This window comes from Chiroxiphia lanceolata, chromosome 3, assembly GCF_009829145.1.
Source record: "Chiroxiphia lanceolata isolate bChiLan1 chromosome 3, bChiLan1.pri, whole genome shotgun sequence".
Taxonomy (NCBI): domain Eukaryota; kingdom Metazoa; phylum Chordata; class Aves; order Passeriformes; family Pipridae; genus Chiroxiphia; species Chiroxiphia lanceolata.
The window spans coordinates 71,157,143-71,171,096 of record NC_045639.1 but is presented as its reverse complement, the minus strand read 5'-3'; the positions used below and the strand labels follow the sequence as shown (position 1 = coordinate 71,171,096).

Sequence of the window (13,954 nt, the reverse complement as noted above, 5' to 3'; positions counted from 1 at the left end):
ACTTTCTGTACAGATAGCTGGCTCCAAGAGGGATCCTTGCTAAGAATTAATAAATAATGAAGGGAAGCACAACCACTCAGAGGTCAGTAGAGTCACAACAGGAAAACTATGGCTTAATGTGAGTCATCCATGTCAGCTTACAGCATATTCTCTGTAAAGTCCTGGGCCACTGACTGGAGCGTCCCATTTGCCTCATGGTGCTCCTTGAATACCGCCAAGACTAGAGGATTGAAAGGAAAGAGGCAGGGGAGGACAATGGGACAAGTTTGTTGGGTTCATGCCTGGCAGCCAGTAGGAGGGAGTGAAGGTAATAAACCAAAGCATTCTGGCTGCAATTAGAATTAATCAGAAGTATCCTCAGCTGCAGACATCCATCAGGCCTGGTATCCTGCAAGGATGACTGAAGAGTACACCCAAGGTTTGTCACAGACAGATATATATGTAAGGGAGTCACTTGGAGCTGACTTGGGTTCGAACAAGCACGCTGACATCACAGATGATTACAGACCATTGCTATGGTTCCTCTCCTCTGCATTGTACTTTTCACACTAGGTAGGAGCTAAATACCTTGCTTTTCAGATTCCTCATAATAAACCAAATTCTGCACTTAAGGACCTATTTTAGAGAATTATATTCCTCTATGGGGTTTGGAGTCTAATGGACAGGTATGAGGCAGGTCTAGCCCAAGGTTTTGCAGTGTACAGACTTCTTTTTGCCAGTTCTTCTCAGACCTAGGTCCAGGTCAGTCACTTCCAAGTTCATGTCATTGTCCTCCTCTGGCCAGACCCAGTCTCCTCCCAACAGGCACAGAACACTACTGGCAATCTGCACTTTAGAGATTCCCACTCCCACGGGATGTTAACACCCGGCAGGCAGGGAGCCCCTAGATTAGGGAAGTGCCTTCCATTGCCCCATGATGTTTCTCTGAGCTGTTGAAAAGTCCACTTTCCTCATCATGCGTATGCTCCCTCCAGAACCATCTAAGCAGGGTGAAATTAGCCCCAGGGTGTCACACACCATCTTCCCTGCCTGAGCAACACCCTCCTCCTGACATAGCCTTATTGAATAACAAGAATTTATGCCGTAATTCCTGCCGTAAGACAGAAACTACATTGCTAATAGATGTTGAGGCTGTATATAGCAGAGTTTTCCTTTTAATTTACATTTTTACTCTTTTCCTTTAAAAAGAAAACCCAAAACCTACTTGGCAGCTGTGTACAGTAGCTGATGTTAAACAAACATGATTTAGTTCGACAACTCAAATACTAAAGAGTTGTGCCATGCCAGCATCCTGGCTTGTGTGTTAAGCCACAGAACAGATTTTTGTTACATGATTGCCTGACTTCTTATTTTCTTGCTGCTGTCTTTCAAAACTTTGTCCCACTTTGGGCCAAGACTGGACTCGCCATAAGGCAAACATCAGATTTGAGGGAAAACTGTAAATGTAAAGTTTTCTCGCTTTTGGACACTTGCCTTTGCAACTGCAAGTAACTTTCCTTTAGCAAGGCTTTTTTCCCTTAGATTATTTGGATTCTTAAAGCATACTTTCAGGTCTCCTGCTATTTCCTGCCAGGGGTTTCTGAGCTTGATTCTCACACAAATTCAGATAGGGTGTAATTCAATTGAATTCAATGGAGTTCAGCTAACATAACACATAAGAGAAATGGGAATCAGACACCTTGAACCTTTCTCCCTAACCTCCAACAGATGCCAAAATTATATAGTGACTGAGGTAAATACCTTGCTTTTCAGACTCCTCCCAATAAACCAAAGAAAATCCAATCAAGCCTCCTCATTCAAAGGAATTTAATTACTGTGTAGAACACTTGCAATAAAAGCCTCTTACGCATAAAGAAGACGGTTCTTTCTGCAGCATCCTGCCTGCACTGCATGGAATAATTATGCCTCTTGTGAATCATTACCTCTTTATTCCAGGAAAAGAATGCTCTTTTAATATGATTACAATATGAAGAAGACATAGATTATCAAGACAACAAACAGCACATTAAAAGAGCCTGGCTAAATAAACAGCATACAGCTTTTATTACTAGGGATTTAAATTACTCCAAAATTTGTGAGCAGACACCAGGGATTTTTTGACTGGTGTTGGACTCTCTCAGTATTCTGTGTGAAATAAGATATGTGCAGCTGAAATCTTCCTGTGGAAGGACACCCATGAGTTGTGTGCAAGAGAGTTGTGTGCAAGACTATGACGAGGAGCCAATTGCTGTCTGTGCTGTTCCTAACCTTGCTTAAGATTCTTTTCTTGATCTAGATCAATTTATTCCACGTCTCCGCTTTGAGCTCCAAAATGGTAGTAATGATTATTGTCACAGACCAAACAGGAGCCTCCATGCATTACTGTATGAAACATTCCCCAGTGGAAGGTGCTCTGGAAATTTGAAAAGTCATATTAATGTCTTCATTGGACCATTACGGTTGGGATGACTGAGAAACTGGTTGGATGATCAGGCTCAGTGGGTGGCAGTTGACAGGTTGCATGGAGGCCAGTACGAATCATGGTACTGCAGGGATCTAACCTGGCATCCAGATTTGGTCTCTGAAATATCAGGCAGACATGGACAATTCAGTGAGTTCAGTGGAGGGCCATCAAGAGGCTTGGGGCCTGAAGCACTTGCCCTGCTCAGGAGAGGTGGGAGAACAGGGCTTATTCAGCCTAGGGAGAGGAAGCTTGGGGTGTGAACCTAGCAGCAGCCCCACAGAACCCACAGGGAGGTTGCTAAAAAGATAGAGCCAGGCTGTTCACTGTGCTGTGTGGCAGATGAACAAGAGACAACAAGCAAAACTTGAAAGGAAAATTTCAGACTGCATATAAGGAGAAACCTTTTACCCATGAGTACAGTGGGGTGGTGGCAGAGGCTGCTCAGAGAGACTCTGCAGACCGGACTGGACAAAGCCCTGAGCAACCTGGTAGGATCCCATATCCCATAGCTGACTCTGCTTTGGGCAAGAGGTTTTACCTGAGACCTCCTGGGGTCTCTTCCCACATGAATTGTTCTATGATCCTATGACTGACATTTTCTCCACTCCAAGAAACAGCCACAGAGGGTGGGGGAGAACCATGATAAGGGCTCATGTTAGGGGTCCAGGGTGTACCTACTGTGGCACAGAAGGAGGGATGAGCTCCACTGTCCAAAAATTGAAGAAAATGGGGAAGCTCTGTGCTCATATTTCTCCAGTTCCTTGTTAGTTTGTACCACAGAGAAGCAGCATGAGTTGGGGTTCCACTGATGATGTACATGAAAACATCTGTCTTTTGTAAGCTCCCAGAAGGCTTTGTAAAGTGTATGGCTTTCACAGCTTCTAATCCCACTTTGGTCAATTAGGAAAAAAACATGTTTTCTTAGACAACAGAAGAAAATATGACTCTCTATTGAGGTTTAAAATGCAACGGTTTCATGAATCTGTAGCTTAGCCCTTTTGTATTCTGTCACACTTCATATTTTATTTTTCAGGTAGTCAGTGTCACATGCTATTGAGAAATTAGCACACAATGCTTTAAAGTAGGATTTATGAGAAAGCTGCTTCGAGCTTTTGCTATAGGCACAGTAGTCTCCTTTACAGCTGTTCACCACTCGAAGATGCTCAAACCGTTTTGGCATAGTTTTCCTTTCCATGAGTGGTGCATAGGTTATTGGATTGAAAAGCCCAAGGCTGTTTCATCCAGCACGCTTTAAAATGCAACAACAGAGAAGAGAGAAAAGCCACAATTACTTTTGCAATTTAAAAATACACATTTTTTTATCTGAGTTTCTTTAAAATAACAGCCTGTATTGTCTCTAGTCAGATTCCTGAAGATTAGGCAGCTGAGAGTTAGAATAGCCTGAGAACCTGCAGCTATCATCCCAGCTCTGCTGCAGCCTTCTGGAGTGACCTCGGCCAGGTTATCTCTCATCTCTGGACCCCAGTTCGCCATTAGGATGAAGAGAAATACTTGTTTTGACTCTCACTTCTGGAACACATTAAGTTCTTTGCCTCAGTCCTATTTGTTTGCCACTATGGAGTACCACATAGATGCATACTGCAGCATCTGGGAATAGTGGATCTAATCTCTGACTTTTTCTTCTACATCTTACAAAAAGTCCAAACTTATTCTGCTAAAATTTCTCCTATAGGTAAAAGCTGTTTCTACATTCTAGAGACACTCTGTTCTGCCTTCTCCCAGGCCAAACATGCCTTGTGCCGCTTTCCTCACCTGCTGCAGCTCCCACACCACTGATTGTGTTGTATGTCTCTTCCTTTACCTCTCTCAGGCTCCCTTCCCTTATACCCCTCCCCAGTTTCTCCCTCTATTCTTCCCCATCATGTCTTTCTGCTGCTTCTTCCACCGTATTCCTACCATCTCTTGCTCTAACACTGCTTTCCTGCACCTGCAGCATCACCCTCTTCCCATTTTGCCAGCTATTTTCCTATCTCTCTTTTCTGTTTTCCTTCCTCCCATATTGCTGACCCGCATAGCCATTTCTTCCCCAGGCTGTTCCCTTTCCATCCATCTCTGACTTACATTGATCCAGCTTTCCTTTTCTGATATCCCCATGCCTTTCTCTGGGTTTGCACCCAGATTGCTGCTTGAACAGCAGAGCCCAAGGTCAGGGCAGTGAACTGGGACCAGAGACCCTTCTCCCACTTAACAGGCCATGTCCTGCATAGCCATGGAGTGGCTGCATCTGGGTGAAGGCTTCATGAGGTGCTGCTGGAAACGCATACCCCTACCTATGAGCACACTCGACAGCGATCCCCAAATCAGAGAGGTCTTCTTTCAGACACCAGTATCTTCCTGGGATATCTGCCCTTCCTTCTAGGATAATACTTTAATGTCATTTCATAACCTTTTACTTCACCACCTGCAATGCCCAATCATTTGTATTTGCTTTAATTAAATTCCCCATTAATTTCTTTCCCTTACAGGCAATATAGGTTTCTTTCTTTCTTTCTTTTCTCTGCCTGCACTCTTCCTTTTTTTTGTCATCTCCTATTGCTCATATCATTTAGTGATGGGCTTTGCCCTGTGACCCTTCTCTGTACCTTTTAAAGTGCTACCATATATTGTCTATAATGGGTTGACCAGATGTGAACTCCGTATTTTAAGCAGCATGATATCATAGCTTCCTCAGACCTCTCCTTTTTCCCAGCCAGGGCCAGCCCTTTTTCATCTCCCAGTCATTTTGAGAGGAGCCACCACAGTGTCAAAATCCTATTGAGAGACTCCTTCTTTATATGGTTTTATCTTTGCCTGTATTTTATAGTTCCTGAGTTTGGCTCCAGCTTCCTGCACATGGATGGTATTTGTCCTGTCTGGGAGTTGTGGGGGGACAGTTTTAAGCAGCAGCTTAGAAACCCTGCATCTCAGCCTTGATGAAAGTAAAAATAGAAATGGGGAAAAACAAAAAGCAAATGCTGAAATGTGAAAGGAAATTCTTCAGATGAGTTTAACCATCAGTTCAAGCTAGTGTAAGCCAGAAAGGGAGAGAGCAGAAAGATGTAAACAGTATTTAAGATTATGAAAGATATACCTTGGCTCTGAACTGCTATCTTCTGTTTAAACATCAACTCTTATAAGATTATAAAAGAACTTTTTCTGTGCCTTCCAAATAGCCTCACGCATTTCTGTCCAGTCAGGAACAGAACATGGACCTTATCTTCCCTGTAGCTTGAGCCTGCATGTATCTGTCTAAAGATAGGAGTCTTGTATGATGGATTAGGACTTTCCAGCTCTGCCTGCTATGATTTACTCTGGGATTACAGCACCAGCCCATTCCTTCTAGCTCCATTGCCTGTCCAGACATGCAGCACAATGAAAATACGATGTCACCCCTTAGCAGGCATTTCTATACTGTATCAACACCACTCACTCTCTGGTGCATGTATCTGCACACTGTACAGCTGGGCAAAGACCAGACGTTTTCCACACCAACCCGAGGCTGCCACAGTTTGGCTGGACATGGAAAACATTGCAGGGAGTGACATCTGGTTTGTGGCATCAGAGTCAAGCTTCTTGCTGCTTGGCAAGGCAGTGTGGCATGGCGACACATCCCCAAGGAGTCACAGCATCCCTGAGGCTGCTGCAGAGAGGCAGTGAGAGAGCAGGCAGCCCAGGGCATCTGCCAACAGCGGTTCAGGACTGTCACGCCTGTGGTTTTCATTCTACAGGATAACTTTTGCATGCGTTATAGGGACACACAGTTGCATCCACAGGGGAGAAAAAGGGGGGTTACTAGTCAGTCGGAACAGAAAAATGTAGATATGCCTTATTCACTTGTGAATGCAGATATTATGAACACTGAAACCATGGTCACACTGTGGAGATAAAACTTGCAATGAATTCTCCAGGGTTTAGTCTGGGGCTTTACTGCACCATGTATCATCTAGCTGCGTCCGAGCTGCTAAAACATATTTCGCAGTAACTGAAATGCCGAATTCCCCAAGGACAAGCTGCCAGTCAGTTAACGTCAAGAATCTAAACCTTTTTAGAGAATTTTCCAAAATCCAATGTTGTCCTGATTACAAGGTCTTCAGCATAGGCAATTTTTTTTCATTATTTAAACCATTTCTCTTGAGTGTTTGCAGCCCAGACAGCAGTCTCGTTGTGTTTTATGCAGTAGAGCCACGGAATGAAACCAGCTGGGAACAGATCAGCATGGTTTTATTGTCCAAAATGAATAAAAAGGTAGAGTAAATTCACAAGCTAGCTGCTGACAAATATATTGGATTTAATAATAAATTGTGCTCGTGTGCATAAATAACCTATTGAGCAACTTTTTCCATTTTTAAAGTGCTTGGGATGATTGAGTGAATGTATTGTATTGCAATGGAGAGGTTCTAGTCCTATGATATATCATAGGCTAATTGTTGAGGCACACCCACAAGCTAAGGCAAAGTGATTTCAATGACACAGGGATCCGGCCTTTAGAAAAAGCCTTCCTTTGGTCTCTTCCGCCTGATTCAGACCAGCTCCTCCTTTCTCTACCGTTCTCCCTTGCCTTTATGTTATACCAAGGTGTACATCATGAAAAGAAGATTTATCGGGGTTGTATAGTTTTCTGTCTTAGCACAGCAATGGTTCTGCAATGGCAGAGAGAGATGGCCACAATCAATTTTGTCAGTTTCCAGCTTCTAGCACTAGCTAGAGGGGCTTCTCTATCCAGGTAGTTTATAATGTACTCCATATTCTTATAAATCAGCATTGTTAGAAGTCACAAAAAGCTGTATATAAAATCGACTAGAAGAAAATGACTGTGTTATTTGAAAATTTCAAGGTATTATATACTGGGATTCTCTGCAGATTAAGTACTTAGTGCATTTTTGTTCTGCTACCACCATGATGAATGTCCCTAAATTATATTTCTTAGTACTGGCTTAAAATATTTATCAGCAATTTTTATTGTTTGAAAAACAAATAATTTGAGACGTAAGAAGTGAGATGTCTAGAGCAAAGTGCAGTAACTGCAAAATAAGCTGTGCTTACTCATTAATAAATAATAATAGTCTTATCCAGAATTAGGCAGAGTACATATAAAGCACAAGCCTGTGCATGTGTTTGTATGCAGGTTTAAGATCTTTTACAAAGTCTTTGCTTCATTTTTCCCTGCCTACTGCTGCAGCTCAGCTGAACTTTCTGATATTTCTTCTGTCATATAAATACATCATATATGGGCCCTAAAGCCTTAGTACCCTTCACAAAATCTTTCTTTTCCTGTCTTCTCTGCTGCTGCTTCTGACATCCCTGGTTGATCTCAATCCCAGCGGCTAGGAAATTACCGATTCCCCTTTGTTGAGTCTTTTTATCCCCTCCTCTTTCCATGATCCTGTAGAGCCAGTTTCCCTTCGCATCACTGTGCTGCACTATGCCATGCTGCTGGGGGAGCTGGACTTGCCTTGGGACCCTATTTATCTCCAGCCTCGCTGCATTTTCCTTAAATTCAGCTTCCCTGATGAAAACTGGTAAGCCACTGCCACCTTATTGTTTAAGTCATTTGTGTAACCTTATCTCTTCCATGAAGACACCCACCATAAAGTATCTGATTCCCCAAACCACCATTTGTAGCTTATTTTCAGTCAGAGGTGGGGAAGTATTTCTCTTGCCCAGCTGCTGGTGGCATATGTCCTTGTCTTGCACCCTTACCTTGCTCATCGCTGCCCACGGCCAGCACCATCCCAGCATGAACACCAAACTGCACAGTCACCACCAATAGTTTGCTTCTGCTACTCTCTTAATTGTTTTAATCCCCTGCTTTGCACTCATTTTGCCAACAGATTATTGTTCTTCCAGCAGATGCTTCAGAAAGTCATTTTGATGTACTCTGTATAATTACCACAGACAAATAAATCCTAAGGAACTGGGGAGTACTGTTGATTAAACAGTGGCCATGACTTTTCAAGAGAAAAGTGAATGTTTTATTTCCATTAAAATAGAAACACCATTGTGTGTGGGTTTTCATTTGTTTTGCAGTGAACTGGAAATGGATAGAGAGAAACAGAAGGTAGAAAAAGAGGAATAATGTTTAAAGCCTAAAAAAGAGAGCAACATAGGGGAGGTGAGAAACTGAGCTGAAAAACTGAAGAACATCCAAGCAAAAATCAGTAATGTTCCATGAAATAAAACTTGATTCTGCTTTGAAACTGCTGAGAATGAAATAGCTTAAACACCAGACTCCCTTTCCCCCCCTCTCAGCTGACTCTGCTGCCTCCCATGGAGGTCCAAGCCCAGGTCCTGCCACAGGCACCACACACCAGGCAGTCATTATGCAAGGGCCCTCTCATTCAGATTCACAAAACGCAAGCAAGTGTTGCTCTCTCTTCTAAAACCTTCCTTGTTTTATCTTTTGCTTAGTAAGTACTGGCTTTAACCCTCATAGCCCCTTCACTGCCATAGCCAATCTTTCTATTACCCCAGCTGTAATAGCAACCCAGCAGCAAGGAGCTGCACATTTAATGGCCCATGGGCTCTCAGAGCCTATGTTGACACACCACATGTGGCTCCCAAATGATGTTATCTCATGTGGCTTGAACTGGCACAAGGTAAGGATCCCAAGGATCATCTTTTTTCCTACTCGCGTCTTTGAAAAAATAGGTGGGTCACGTTGGCTAATGCTTGCAGCACTTGGATAGATTTTTCATCATCAATTCTGGCCCATGGCCTGCTCATCTGACTGAAATACTGGTATATTGGATCACAGGTATTTGTATCAATATTTTAAAAGTTTAGGAATGGAAATTCCTGTTCCAACTTTAATTTAAGCTATTTAAAATAAAAGCCTGGACTCCTAACTTTAGATATCTCCTAAGGGAATCATATCGCTCCAGGGAAAAGTCTTAACCAGCTAAAAAAAAAGTTAGAGCTAAACCTGGAACTCAGAGCTGATTTACCTGACTGGAAGTCTAAAAGTGTCCATGCTTCCTCCACATGGACATGCTTGTAAAGCTTGAATTAAAAGCATATACCCAGGGTATTCTTTTCTATACTGGATATGATCTCATCCATCATGCTTCATGCATTTATTCCCATCATTTCATCCACCTTCCTTGCACATACCTTTTCATATGGAAAAATAAAGCATCTTTAAACTCCATTTCATAGATTGGCTCTCTTTCCTAACCTCCATGGCTGCAGCCTAGGCAATCTCCAGCACTGTCGGTGCCTTTGCCATGGCACTGAGCACATCTTGGGCTGAAGACAAAAAGCCTTTTGGCTTTTCATTATTCACCACTGGGAGCAGAGTGCCTAACCCCTTAGGGATAGCTCCTCAAAAGCGATGGATCTTCTTGCACCCCTTCAAGTCAGTGAAGGTAAAACAGCTCAGCAGAATGTGGGAAGGAGGATTTCCCTTGGGCTGGCTGCTGAAGGGTTGTCTGCTTATAGCTTCAGTGCTTAGCATCCACAAGGAGATACAACTTCATAAACTTGTAGGAACAGAAGGGGAGTCTTCATTTGGGAGTTAGCAAACAGTAATCATACAACTTAAAGGTCAGAAAGTTCAATTTATCCAATTCTGCCAGTTCTGTAGAGTCCAGAAAGATTACATCCCAGATGAATTTTCTCTCTCCCATCTATTTCATATTTTTCTTCCTGCCAGGATTTGCCCCTCAGTGTACATTTTTAGTTTCTTCTGATCTAGGTTTAAAGGATCTGAATGCTAAAGCCTCTGCTGCGACCCTAATGAAACCCCTCCACAGGAGCATTGACTGACTTGCTCTTTTCTTTCACCCTTCTGCCTTTACTTCCTACCTTTTGAACCATCCTAAACTGTTCCTGCCCCCTCCACCATGTTTCTGGACTACAACCTGCAGCTCCAGCTGCAGTTGCCTCTCCTGCTGTTCTGTCACAGAGTTACCACTCTGGACACCTTGTTTCAGGAAGCCAGTCCTAGGCATGATGCTCCAGCTGCAATAAGGAAGGGAGGAAGGAAGGAAGCCTTTCTTGGCTTGGCTTTACTGCAGGCTCTGTCATCAATCCAAATGCCACAAAGACCAGATGAACTTTTTTATATTATACTTTGTTGTGGCTGGATGGCTTGCTCCCTCTTTAAGAGTGACCTTAATATTTTATTTATTGTTTAAAGGATAATGATCATGGTAGAAGAATATATGAGGCAATAAATGGCCTTTGCAGGTAATTAAATGCTGAGGAGTGCCGAAGCTATTGATAGCCATAAAAGCTATTTATTCTGAGTGTGCTGAGAAGCCAGGAGCACTCTTCCTCATAGCATGCAACAAGACAAGATTAAACAAGCCACGGATACTAGAAAGGGGAAAGACAACATTTTTCTTGCCCTCTCAGGGCTTGAAATTTCTGAGCTGCTGTTTATTTGTTGCTTAGGACTGAAAATATTGATTGTAATAACATGTGGGTTTCTATCATATTATTCTTTTTTCCTGGCTGTTTCAGAAGGGCTTTGCACATGGTGACAAGAATTATTGCCCTCCTTCGACAAATGCTCAAATAAAAGCACAACATGGAAGGGTGACTTGCCCACACAGTCAATGGGAAAGTCTTATAAAAATCCAGCTCCCAGGCTAGTGTCCCGCCCACTAGTCACTCTCCTATTGTGCATTGCTATAGCACTTCTCATACCAGCTTTTCAAGTGCTTGTGGATAGGAAGAGCTCACCTTCCTATAGACAGAGGCGCTAATGCAGCATAGGGTACCTCTACCTGCTGCTGTGCTTCTGCTCCATATAGATCCATATACATCCATATGCTCCATATAGATCCCTACCTCCAGGAAGTGCCACAAGAAGAGATGCTGTTCTCCTGTGGACAGTGGTAGGGAACTCCATATGGTGTCTAAGCACACAAATTTGATTTGGCCATGGGGAGAAGATCAAGGCTGGGGACATACCCAGTGCCTCACACCACTGCCTGGAATACCATCCTGGGCCTTGAAAAGGTGGCACAGCACCACGGAGAGAATTGAATCTGACAATGGGACCCATTTCAAGAATAGCCCCATAGACACCTGGGCCAGAGAGCACGGTTTTCCTTTCCTTTCCTTTTACTTTTCACCCAGGGGGGCCACGTGGTGCTCAGCACAGGGGCCAACAAACACTGTTCTGTTCTTGTCCCAGGGTGCTGGGTTATACATCTGTTTCTGGGGGTTAAAACCAGTTTTTCTCTGTATCATTGAATTTATTGTAATCTCTTTTAGTATATTATAACTCTGACTTGTAATCTCTCTTGAGTTGGGTCCTTTTCTCCTGCTGGTTTACTTTTAAACCAGCACAGAGAGAAACAATGAAAGCTGACCACAGACTGTGTGTATGGAGGCAACAGGATCTCTGGTGGCTTTCCATCGTATAGTCCCGGGCACACTCCACAGCATTTTCTGCACAGGTCACCCAGCTCTTGCCATCGTTTTAGCTCAAGCTACACTGCTGCTGTCATGGAAAATTCTGGGGTGCAAGTTCAGAGGTGCTTTGAACCCAGGTGCTGCGGGGACAGGTAACATCTCAGGATTTGCTGTAATGCAGACCTGAAGCCAGGATTTCCCAGATGAAGTCCTGGGAGTCATCCCACAACTGCTGCCCACAAATTGCTCCAGTGAGCCAGAAAGTCCCTTCACATCCAAGAAAGAGATATAGGAATGTCCACAGATGTGCCAGGACAAGGCAGTGAAGCCACTGACATTGGGAGGGGGCTGGAGAGGAGCCCTCACCCTACACATGGGGCTACGGGATGCTGGTGTGAGAGGCATTAGCAGGGCAGGCAGAGCTGGGGCTCAGGTGCAGGGAGGGTAATGCACAGCTGACAAGGCTCACTGCAGAGGCCAGCACTAGGTACAGCATGCTGAATGTGTACTTCTTAGACACGTAAAACACGGTTGTAAGTGATGTATGCATATGTCAACAAATCCCACCTGGCCTGTACACAGCCATTAGCATCTGGCAGTTTGCTGTGAGCATAGGTGAATAAAGGCTTAGGGGCACGTGCTTTCGGGCAAGGTTAAAAGGTGACTCCTGAATTGTGTAAGTGGATTAATATGAGTGGATATGATGCTGGTTTCTCTCATTTCTGACAGCATAAATCAAGAGTAAATGCACCAAAGTCAATACATGTATTAGATTCATTGGTGCACAGGGGCTGAAAAGCACGTGATTTTAAAAGAAAGAACATCTTGATTACAAGCTGGAGAACATAAAGAATGAAAAATGTGGCTGTTTTTCATGGGTTCCTGTGGTGTTTTGTTATGGCCCTGCTTCTTCCATACAAGCTTTATCCCAACAGGCGTCTGACAGACCTGTCTGCAAGCAGAGCTCCTACTGTCCTTATCGTCACTATGGGGAGACCCTGTCTCTGCCCTGTGTAGCAGAGGACCCCCCTGTGCTGACCTTCTTGCAGAAAAATGCTAGCTCCTGTGGAGATGGAAGGAGATTTAGGCAATAAAACATTAAACATAGACTCAGTGCCTCAAACTGGAGTTACTCCAGTGGTGCCAATGGAGCTGTTGAATACAAACTGACATGATGAACAGGAATGCTGTGTACCTGCCTGGCTCCATCTGAGTACAACACGAAGGGTGAGGGACCATCACTCCAGTTCCTCTACCACACAGACATGGACAAACAGCTCCTGAGCTGGGCATTACTTGCCCTGGGGAAGAGGCAGCTTTTCCCCTCTCCAAAATTCCCCATTTCAAGTGCTTTATGAGGCAGAGTTAATTTCTCCTTCCATGCCTTCATGTGTGCTCTAGGACTGAGAAATAATCTAGTAGCTGGGTTTTCCAGACAACTACCTGGCTGCACTGAAACCAGCCCCCATCTTTTCAGCTTCCATCTTGGGGCCCACAGGCATGCAGTGGATTAGATGTTGAAGCTGCTAAGCTCTCCTCCCACCATCCCCACAGGCCATGGGACAGGCTTCAGTAGACCTGAAACTGTCCTCAAATCCTGTCTCATCATTTTTCTGTTAATCTTTGTTGGAAGGAGCATTTCCTCTTGGGGCTGTCAGCTTAAACAGCCACTTGAGCACCCAAATGCTCTGGAAAGAGCACTGCTTATCACAGCCTCTCTCACTGCAGGACCAGATAGCTCTTCCATAGAATCATAGAGTGCTTTGGGTTGGAAGGGACCTTAGAGATCATCTAGTTCCAACTTCTCACCCCAGACATGGGCAGGGATGCCACCCAGGGCCCCATCCAACCTGGCCTTGAACACTTTCAGAGATGGAGCATCTACAGCTTCTCTGAGCAACCTGTTTCAGTCCCTCACCACTCTCACAGTAAATTTCTTCCTAATACCTAATCTAAACCTCCCTGGCTAGCCCAGACTCCCAGCCCATGCTGCTTCTGGGGAGCTATTAATTGTCCCCCCCATAGACCCAGTAGGAGACCCAGGAAACAGAAGCCTTGCCTACACCTACATCTCCTGTCCAGTTTGAGGGAAAAATAATATTTAGCCCATTCCTCCGCATCTGGGGAGATCCGATGGGAATGGTGCCA

The 13,954-nt window shown here is 44.1% G+C and overlaps 1 protein-coding gene across 1 annotated transcript in view; it reads right to left on the bottom strand.

The window, feature by feature from the left end:
• Positions 1–13,954, bottom strand: part of SCML4 (Scm polycomb group protein like 4) — a 70,886-nt gene that overhangs the window by 15,599 nt on the left and 41,333 nt on the right. The window lies entirely within an intron of this gene.